Below are 11094 nucleotides of genomic sequence, written 5' to 3' on the forward strand. Positions count from 1 at the left end.
GATCTCCTAAATATATGCTACTTCTGGATTATGTAATAAATCATCTTCATTGGTACAATATGTAAATTTGAAATGTCATGGAGAAAAAACATAGAGCTGCACTAGTAGTTTTTTGAAAAAAGGAATACCGATAAAATATTAATATAATTTTGCCTGTATGGATGAGAGAAGAAAAATAAATGGAAATAGTTTTTTGCTTTTTTTTTTTTTTTTTTTTTTTTAGCACTGGGGGAGGAACCCAGGGGAATTCTTACTTCTGAGCTACATCCCCAGTTCAATTTTTTTTTTCTTTTTGTGGGTCTCAGAATGGAACCCAGGGGTATTAGACCTCCAAGCTACACCCCCTGTCCTATTTGTATTCTTTATTTTGAAACAGGATCTAAGTTACGGAGAGCCTAAGTAGATGAGGCTGTCCGCGAACTGCGACCCTCCTGTCTCAGCCTCCTGAATGCTGAAATTATAAGCGTGGGACACCATGCCCGGCCCCAGCCCTATTTTTATTATTTATTTTGAATCAGTGTCTCACTAAGTTGCAGAGGGCCTCCACTAAGTAGCTGAGCAGGCTGTGAACTGTGATTCTTCTGTCTCAGCCTCCCAAGTACTGGGATTAAGTGTGTACCACCTAGCTTTTGCTTTTACAGGCCTATACGAAATGGAGATAATAGTATAAATGAGTAAAATACTTTCTTTGATGAGGATTGTTTAGCAGCAGGTATAAAATGAGAATTTGCTTATTTCTGATGTTAGGCATATTTGTAATGTTATTTCTTTTTTTGGAGGTATTGGGGATTGAGCCCAAAGGCATTCTACCTCTTGAGCTTCACCCCAGCCCTATTTTATTCTTTATTTTGAAATAGGGTCTCACTAAGTTGCTGAGGCTGGCCATGAACTTGTGATCCTGTCTTGCCTCCCTAGAACTGGGATTACAAGTGTGTACCACTATGACTTGCTGTAATGTTATTCTTTTAAAAATATTATTAGAATAACTTTAACGTTCTTGTTTTGCATAGTCAATAGCTTCTAGATTTATGCCTATATTTACCACTTTCAATGTTTTTTTTTTTTCAGTGCTAGGGATTGAACCCAGCAGCATTCTACGTCTGAGCTACACCTCCAGTCCTTTTTATTTTGCATTTTGAAACACAGTCTTGCTGAGGGTCTCATAAAGTTGCTGAGATTGGTCTCAAACCTGCAATCGCCCTGTCTTGATCTCCCATTACATTGCAGGTGAATCTACTTGTTATAAACTGCTTTTGCTTGAATGAAAATACCTTCATTTTGACCTCATTCTTGGGAGATCTTTCAATAGGAATAGAACTTTAGGATGACTATCTTTATTTTTAGCCAATTTGAAGGCATTACTCAAGTCTTCTAGTTTCTATGGCTATTGATGAAAAATCAGTTCCTTGAGACTTTGAGGATAACCTGTATTTTTTTTCTCTGCTACTTTTATGCTTTTTGTTTTCAGCATTCTCCTTCTTCCCTATAATTTACTATTCTTTAACTTTCTTAGGACTTGGAGGGCCTCCTGAGTCTTTGGGTTGGAGTTTTTCATCAGTTCTGAACAGTTCTATATCATTATTGTGGTCTAATATTGCCTCTGCCCTTTGTCTTTTATCTTTCTTCTGTGTAGCTTGCAGGTAAAATGCCCCTGAGTTCAATTCCCAGTACCTAAAAAAAAAAACTTTTATATTTATCATATATACTTAAGCAAAAGTCTTTTTTTTTCTATTGCATTTGGGATAATATCCTTCATCTGTATCTTTAATATTACTAGCTTGTACTTCTGCTGTGTCAAAGAGATTAAATTTGCTGATTTTTTAAAGGCCTTTATATTTTTCAATTCTTCAAATTCTGTTTTCCCCAAGTATCCTTTCATTCTTACATTTTTTGTACTCTGTACATATTTCCAAGCTGGTCTTTTATTTAAATTTAATATAGTTATTTGATAGTCTGTGCTTGGTAAATCCATACCTAAAGTCCTTCAGACTCTGCTTCTGTTGTCTTATATTAGCTATGTTTCTCATTAATGATGTCCTACTTTCTTTTGTACTTTTTTAAAAAAATATGAGCTACTGGGTTTCCTTAGGACTTTATTTATAGTCACTTTTTAAGATGAAGAAAGGATTGGCATTTGCTTTAGCCAGGTGTTGGAGAGCACTATTAGTCAAAACTCATTAATTAAATTATTACCTCGAGGGTTTTCTGGACTACATAGGCCTATAAATTCAAGTAACCTTTTTGTGTGAGAATTGGACTGTGGCTCAGAATGCTCAGATAGGATTTTGCTTTTCTTTAGTGCATTAGATATCAAGGTTTACGATTTTAATTTTATTTGTACACTCTGAAAAGAGTGTGTATGTTAATAAGAAGCAAGTATACATTTAGTAAATCTTTACAATGAATGATCTTTAGAACGGCAGCATTCTGTATGTATGTGCGCAAGCGCGTGCGCGCACACACGTACATGCACACGCACACATGAGTAATGCAGGTCCTGGGTTTACTTCTTATTAAGGCCATGAAGGCCAAATCTCATATTAACTGGGTTTAGTAAATGCTCTCAGGGTAAAGGCTGGCTGTGGGCTCTGGTGAATTCTCTAGGTTCCTGTTTTCGTTTAGCTTCTTTCTCTTTCTTTCTTTCTTTCTTTCTTTCTTTCTTTCTTTCTTTTTTGCAGCACTGGGGATGGAACCCAGAGGCATTCTACCTCAGTGTGGGCTCTGGTGAATTCTCTAGGTTCCTGTTTTCGTTTAGCTTCTTCTTTTCTTCTCTCTCTCTCTCTCTCTCTCTCTCTCTCTCTCTCTCTCTCTCTCTCTTTCTTTCTTTCTTTCTTTTTTGCAGCACTGGGGATGGAACCCAGAGGCATTCTACCTCAGAGCTATACCCCAAGCCCTATTTTTAACTCTTTCTTTTGAAACAGTCTCACTGAGTTGCAAAGAACCTAAGTAGCTGAGGTTGGCAGCAAACCCCAATCCTCCTGTCTCAGCCTTTCGAATGCTATACACCACGCCTAGCTTCGTTTAGCTTTTTGACTTAATTTTTTTATTGCTTTATTGTTAATCAGTACACTTAAGATTTTTAAGACTTTTCTTCTAGGACTTTTTAGTGTGAACATTTATTAAGGTACCTCATCCATGATATCTTTAAAACAGAAGCCTATGTTCTTTATATTTTATTATCCAATTTTTTTTCTCAAGGGATATTTAAGAAAAATCATACTAAACAGAAAAACTTAATATGCAAGTATTTTGTACACAAGCTTGTAGAATTTATAAACAGATTATTTTTTAATATGTTTTAGGTGGATGTTTACCAACTGGTTGGCTAGTAACTATTATTTTATTAAATAGATGTTTAAATATTATTTTTCAATAGTACACTTAGCTTTTGAACTACTAAATTTTTTTTTGCCTCAAATTCACTTCAGATAAATTTATGAGATTGTTCTATACACCATATAATCTCACTATTTATTTTTGTGGCACTGGAGATCGAACCAGGGTCATTCTGCCTCCAAGCTACACCCACACCCCTATTTTAAAATTTTTATTTGTAAAAGGGTTTCATGTGATTGATGAGAATCTCACTACTTGCTGAGGCTGTCCTTGAACCTGTGATCTTCCTGTCTCAGCCTCCCAAGTACTGGGATTATAGGTGTTGTCCATCATGCCTGGATAATCTCTGAAATTTTAACAACAAATATTTTTGGTTTATTCTTGCTTCATGTCAGTAGTTGTAGGGTTAGCAGCTGTAGATCACTGGTGACAGACCAACTGCTGCAGTGCTGCTCCAGAGTGAGAGTTAATTTCTTATTATGAGATCTGGAGCATAGCTTTGCATGTGGCATGAGAGTAAGAGAATAACCTGAATCTTGTACTCAGATTTAAAGTTTTTGCTCTGATTTAGTATGTGCCACACCTACTCACAGGGCATTTGCTATAGCAAGTCAGATGACCACCAAGAACAATGTAATCTGTTACAGTCTTGAAAATTGTTTGAATACCTTATTTACATTTGAGGTTGCATTCAATCTCAGTTTTCTCCCAGAAAATGAATTTAGTCTAGAATCGTGACTGGCAATCTTTGGCAACATGTATCTAACTGAAAAAGTTAAAGGGATAAGCAGAAAAAAAAAAAAAAAAACCCCAAACAAACTTCAAGACACATCTCTCATTCTATGTCAGGGTTAGATATATTTTATTGAAAAGATTATCATGAGTGTCAGTGCTTATACTGATTTGGAAAAATAGCTCATTTTTATAAATGTATAATTAATGAGGCAGTAAGCAAAAGAGATGAATTCTCATTAGAGTAGAAATTGGTTATAAAAAAGTTTTATTTTAAAATGTTATTTCTATATAGCTGGGTGTGGTGGCACCCGCTTTTAATCCCAGTAGTTGGGAGGCTGAGACAGGAGGATCACGCAGGTTCCAAGCCAGTCTCAGCTACTTAGTGAGGCTTTCAGCAACTCAGTGAGACCCTGTTTCCAACCAAAATATAAAATATTCCTGGGAGTATAGCCCAGAGGTAAAAGGCCCCTGGGTTCCATTTCCAGTAAAACACACACACACACACACACACACACACACACACACACACACACACACACACCACAAAATGTTAATCCTATTTATTTTTGTGGTAGTGGGGATGGAAACCAGGCATTTCTACCTCTGAGCTACAACCTAAGCCCTCTTTTTATTTTTAATTTTAAACAGGGTCTCACTCAGTTGCTGAGGACCTTGTTAAGTTGCTGAGGTTGGCCTCAAACCTATGATCTGCCTTGTTAAGCTTTCTAAGTACTGGGATTGCAGGCATGCACCATCACACCTGGCTTCTTAAAAATAATTTAAAGAACAACAGACTTGCAAGGTTATCTTTGACATACCAAACAGGAGTTACTACACATTTTTCTGTTATAAGACAGAATTACATATAACAGTTTCTGTTGATAGATGTGAAAGAAATGTGAAAGTGGTCAAAATCAAAATGTAATCACTTGTGTCAACCCTAACAAAAATACATAAAAGCCAGGAGGTTATGAAGGCAGGGTTTTTTTTTTTTTTTTTTTTTTTTTTTTTTTTTTTTACTTTTTTTTTTATTGGTGCACTGTATTCATACATCATAGTAGGATACATACTTTTGTAGACATACTTGCACACTTTTCCCAGTCAGCCCCCACCCAATCCCCACCCCATTCTCTCCCTATCCCTCCCTCCCATGCTTGGCTTAGTAGTTGACATCTAGTATTATGGCAATTTAACTAAAATTAAAAATGGTAATCTCAAATAACAGTTTCATTTGTCTGATACCAAGCTTTTGATGACTTAAAGATGACATTTCAATATTTCTTTTTACTTTCTTTCTTACCAGAGAATATTTTTTTTCTATTTTTTAGGTGAAACTATCATATATTTATATATTTATTTTTCAGAAAAAAATCTATCCTAATATGGAATATGGACTCTAGGTACAGAAAACGATCTTGAAAAAGAACAAAGCTAGAAGATATATATTTTCTGATTTCAAACCATATAAAGCTACAATAATTGAAACAGTGTAGTACTATTCTAAAGGCAGATATATAAACCATTGGAGTTAAATAAAAGCCTGGAGCTAAATTCTTCCCTATATTGTCAAGCTATTTTTGACAAGGTTTCCACAAACATTGGGTGGTGGAAAAAATAATCTTTTAACTAAATATTGTTAAAAAATAATAATTACATGGAAAAGAATAAAATTGGACCCTTACCTAATCCCATATACAAATATTAATTCAAAATAGATAAAAGACCTAAATATAAATCTTAAGACTATAAACTTTTAGGAGAAAATCTGGGTCATTAAACCTCACAACGTTGAAATTGGCAGTGATTTCTTGGTTATGATTTCAATGGAACAGGCAACAGAAGAGTATACAAACTCCCTAAAAAATAAAAAAAAATTGTATATCCAAAGACAATGTAAACAGAGTTAACAGTTACTAATAGAATGGGATAAAATATTTCCAATTGCTATATCTGAAGGTATATTAATATTCCAACTAGAAATCCTAAAAATTAACAACAATAAAGGCAAACAATACCCTTTAGAGATAGGTAAAAGACTAACATAAATAATGAATCTCCACAGATAACCAATCTTAGTTGTCTTTTGGATGGAAAATCTTGTTTCTCTAGTTCTGGTGTGTGTTACCTATTTCTTCTTTGTAGTTAATCTCTTTGAGTATTTTCTCTAGCGCTGGTTTTGAAGACATAAATTCCTTCAGTTTCTGTTTGTCATGGAAGCTTCTTATTTCTCCATCTAATTTGATAGAAAGTTTTGCTGGGTAGGAAATTTTTGGCTGGAAGTTGTTTTCTTTCAGAATTGGGAATATGTTACTCCAAACCCTTCTGGCTCTCATAACTTGGTTTGGGAAGTCTGGAGTGATTCTAATTGGTTTGCCTCTGAATGTCACTTGGCCCTTTGCTTTTGTTGCCTTTAAGATTCTCTGCTTGGCTTCCACATTGGTCAGTTTGACAATTATGTGGCGTGGGGATCCTCTTCGATCCTGTCTAAAGGGAGTTCTATAAGTTTCCTGGACCTGTGTATCAACCTCTTGTTTTATGTTTGGAAAATTTTCTGCTATTACTTCCTTGAAGAGATTGTTGATCCCTTTGGTTTCACTTTCTTTTCCCTCCTCTATTCCAATTATTCTTAGGTTAGCTCTCTTAAAATGGGCCCATATTTCTTCAGTATCAGATTCCTGCTGTCGGATATTTTTTTCTAGATTAGAAACTATGCGTTCATTTTTGGAATGATCATCTTCTAAGAGCGAGATTCTGTTCTCCATGTGTTCTAATCGGTTGTTTGTGCTTTGAATTGAGGCCTTTACTTCATTAATTGCATCCTTTATCTCTTTTTGGCTCTCTCTGAGTTCTTTTCGAAGCACCTCTATTATTTCTACAGTTATTTTCCTGATTTGCTCTTCTAGAAATCTCTGATTTTCTGTTTTATCGGGTTCTGATGTTGTGGGGTTGTGTGCATTCATTGCTCCAGTATTATTCCTCTTTCCCATGATTTCGGATGTTTGTGCCTTCTCTGGGTTCTTCCCTTGGGTCACTATGACTTCACTTAAGGTGTTCTGGATCTCGAGTCAGTAGTATCTCAGACCCCACTACTCCTTTACTGGGTTTTATCACAGAGTCTCCGACCCAGAGAGTCGATAGAGGCTGCTTTAGACTGTGGGGGGTGCCAGGTTGCACGTTCTCCTATGGTGTGATATCTCTGCCACCGCCCCTCCCCCACTGGGTCAAGTCCCAGGGAGTACAGTACTGGGATTTCTCCTCTGTGGCCCGCAATTTGACTCACTGTTCTTGAGTGTGCAGATGTAGCTGTACTGGCCTCGCTGAATTCTCTGCTGCTGCCGCCGGTGGCAATATGGCACCGCTGCTACACCCTCGGCTACGGGGCTGGCATTTTCTTCTTGGTTTTGATTTCGACTCTGAATCCCTGCAGCGTGTGCTGAGCTCAGCCACTGGGAGCTTTGACGCTCTCTGCGTGGAGAAATCCCGCCTGGCTGTTCCGCAGTGGCTCACCTCAGCTTGCTGTAGCCGTCCAGTGAATTCGCCGGTGCCTCCGGCAGTATGGCGCTGCTGCCGCGTCCTCGGGCGTGAGGCCGGTGTATCTCCTCTGTGGCTCTGAGCTCTGTTCTCAGTCCGCTTTCTCTCTGGAGCCTGGTGATTTTTTTGTTTCACTGGTGATGGTGTTTTCTGGCTATGAAAGGCGCTGATTTTGTGGTAATGGAGATTGGTTGTTAGCGGGGCTCTTAAGCCCCGCTTTTCTCGGTCGCCATCTTCCCGGAAGTGAAGGCAGGGTTTTTAATGCCTGATAGTAACTATCACAAAAGACTGCTAGAACCACAAGCTCATATAGAAGTCACCATAATCTTTTACAAAAAGTAGTTTTACAAGGATATCTACCCAGCAACTGTTTGTTTACATCAGAATTACATCATTCTTGGTGTTAATCATCATGGCGGAGAATGATTATTTAAAAATATCTCATGTAATTCTATTCATTTTTGTGTTTGAAACTTCCCGTCCCTCAACCTATTTTAAGATGGCCATTATTATGGCATGCATAGTCTCGCTGAAATGCTCTGCCATTTCCATTGTAATGCTTTGCTACTCTCAAATATATTCTTTGGAGAATTTGTTTTATTAGCATGACACTGTCATTACACTGAAAATGTTAGACTGAATGCTAACTAGCTGGAAGTATAGAATATTAGATTTGAAAGGATCTAAAAATCAGATTTTCTCAACTGTAGTGTGTTATATTATTGCATTACAATCAGTTGACATGTCAAAATCATTAGCTAGTCCTGACAAATATCACTAGCATTAATTAAAATGTAAAGATAGTGAAGTAAATGTTCACTAAGTTTGCTTTCCATTAGTATCTTTACTTTCAGCTACTTGCATTCTGGTTTATTTATTCTTCTTCTTCCTATTATTATTATTATTATTATTATTATTTATTTTTAGTGAAGCTGAAAGGAGTTAACAGCTGTTAAGAATCTGCATGATACAGTCAGGATTAGTGGCCTGTGCCTGTACTCAGAACTTGAGATAGGAGGATCACAAATTCAAGGACAAAGCAGTAATTCAGTGAGACCTGTTTCAAAATAAAAATTAAAAAGGGCTGGGATTGTAACTCAGTGGAAGAATACCTCTGAGTTCAATCCTCAGTAATACACAAACATACAAAAGAAATTGCATAATTGTTGGGGGGGGTTGAGTATCACTCTTCAAAGAGTATGTAGTCCAACTCCTTGCTTTTATTAGAACTTGAAATGCAGAAAGCAATTTATCTAGTCACATATCTAATTAGTTATGTCTCTAATGTAGGTCTCCTTGTTTATAGTACATTGCTTACCATTCCAACAAATGACCAAATTTTCAAAAGCCAATATAATTTCAAAAGAAATTAGGGCTGATGTAGGCGAGGATTAAGCAAAGCAATTTGCCTCCTTTTCCTAATATTTAGTCTCAGTTCCCAAAGTAAAAGAAAAGCACCAGGGACACAGAATCCAGACGACAAATTTGGTTTGTTATTTACAATCTAGGAACAGGCCTTTTCAAATGTATTTGACTGCAACTCAAATTAAGAAACAATTTAAATCACAGCATAGGTCAGGCATGGTGGCACATGCTTGTAATCCCAGTACTTGGGAGGCTGAGGCAGGAGGATCACAGGTTCAAAGCCAGTCTCAGCAATGTAGGGAGGCTGTCAGAAACCTAGTGAGGCCATTTCCAAATAAAATAAAATTAGTTGAATGGGGTGACGTATGTTTGTAATCCCAGTACTTGGGAGGTTGAGACAGGAACATCACAGGCTCAAGGACAGCATTAGTAAATAGTGTCATCAGCCTAGCCAGACCCTGTTTCAAAATAAAAATAAAATAGGGCTGGAGATGTAGTTCAGAGGTAAAATGTCCCTGGGTTCAATCCCCTTTACCTCACACACACACAAAAAGAATATAAATAAAATCAGGGTAGGGGCGTAGCTTGGAGGTAGACTGCCTCTAGGTTCAATCCCCAGTACCCCCCCCCCCCCAGTCCAAAACAAATAAAATAAATAGAAACAAATCATAGCATAGGGTACACTCTCATTCTCCCTCCTATCTAATACAAAAGTTTCACAAAAGCCAGGCATGGTTGCACTTGCCTGTAATCCCAGTACTTGGGAGGCTGAGACAGGAGGATTTTACTCTCAAGATCAACCTCAGCAATTTAGTGAGCTCTGAGGTAGAATGCTTCTGGGTTCAATCCCTAGTAACACACTCAATCCCCAGTCTCTCTCTCTCTCTCTCTCTCTCTCTCTCTCTCTCTCTCTCTCTCTCTCTCTCTCTCTCACACACACACACACACACACACACACACACACACACAGCAAAAATAAAAAAGGGATAGGGATATAACTCAGAGGTAGACTACTCCTATTCACACACACACACACACACACACACACAAGCGCGCGCGCGCTTTACAAATCATTTCTTGCCCTTATTAGTTATTATGCACGTTCATCTTTTAAATTGTATTCTGATGTAGTCTATTTCATTCAAAAAATTAAATTGGCTTTTCAGTTTGAAAAACATTGCTCCAGAAATTTGGAGACAGGTTTCAATTTGTTGACAAATTCCAAAGTTATTATCTTCAGAGAATAAACTTCCCTCATGTTTACCTGAGGTACAAGTACAATCTCTCAGACTTCAGAACAGAACCAGGTAAACCTTCTCATTGGAACACCAGTTTATTACAGTATCTCAGAGATTCCAAGACTCATTGTTTATTCATGTTAACATCTCTGAATTCAAAACTAGTCTTAAAGATCAGTGGCATGGCAGTTTCATTGGCAACATTTTTTTCCTTGGATAACATAATGGTGAGTCTTAAAGCTGATAATGAAAACGTTGCCGTGAGATATACTAAGGTTTATATAGCCAAACTCTATGACTTATTCATTTCAAAATAGTTAATCAGAATGCCATCTGACATATCAAATCAGATGAGAATTGTTTAAGAAAAAAATCCTTAAATCTGGGCAAGAAGGAAAAATAAGTAATGAATCAAGTTTGACTATTATAGAAAGTTTGTCTTTATTGTTAGCTGAATTTGAGTATGAGCTTTCTGCTCTTCTATTTCTCTTATTTCTATATTGTAACTTTCTTTTGGCGACATTTTACCCCTTTCTTCTCATTAACAGGGTGGGAGGAAGGAGGTTCCTGGAGTCACAGTTAAAAAAGAAGAAAAAATTTAAGTCCAAGACTTGAAGCACTTGGAAAAAAAATCAAGAACTAGGCTTTGTTAAAAAAAAAAAAAGAAAGGAATTGCCAAATTCCTTTGTATTTGTTTAAACTGTCACCAGACTAACACTGCAAAACTTAATGACTATAAAACTGGTACGAAGGTTCCTGAACATGACTAAGACCAAAAATTAGTTGGCTAGGCTATTTTCATCCCAGCGTGATTGAAACACACCATTGTTTCCTCAATAATAAAAAAATAAAATAAATAAAAGATAAAAATCTCTAATGCGGAAAAAAG

Source organism: Muscardinus avellanarius (assembly GCF_963383645.1).
Source record: "Muscardinus avellanarius genome assembly, chromosome: 11".
Classification (NCBI taxonomy): Eukaryota; Metazoa; Chordata; class Mammalia; order Rodentia; family Gliridae; genus Muscardinus; species Muscardinus avellanarius.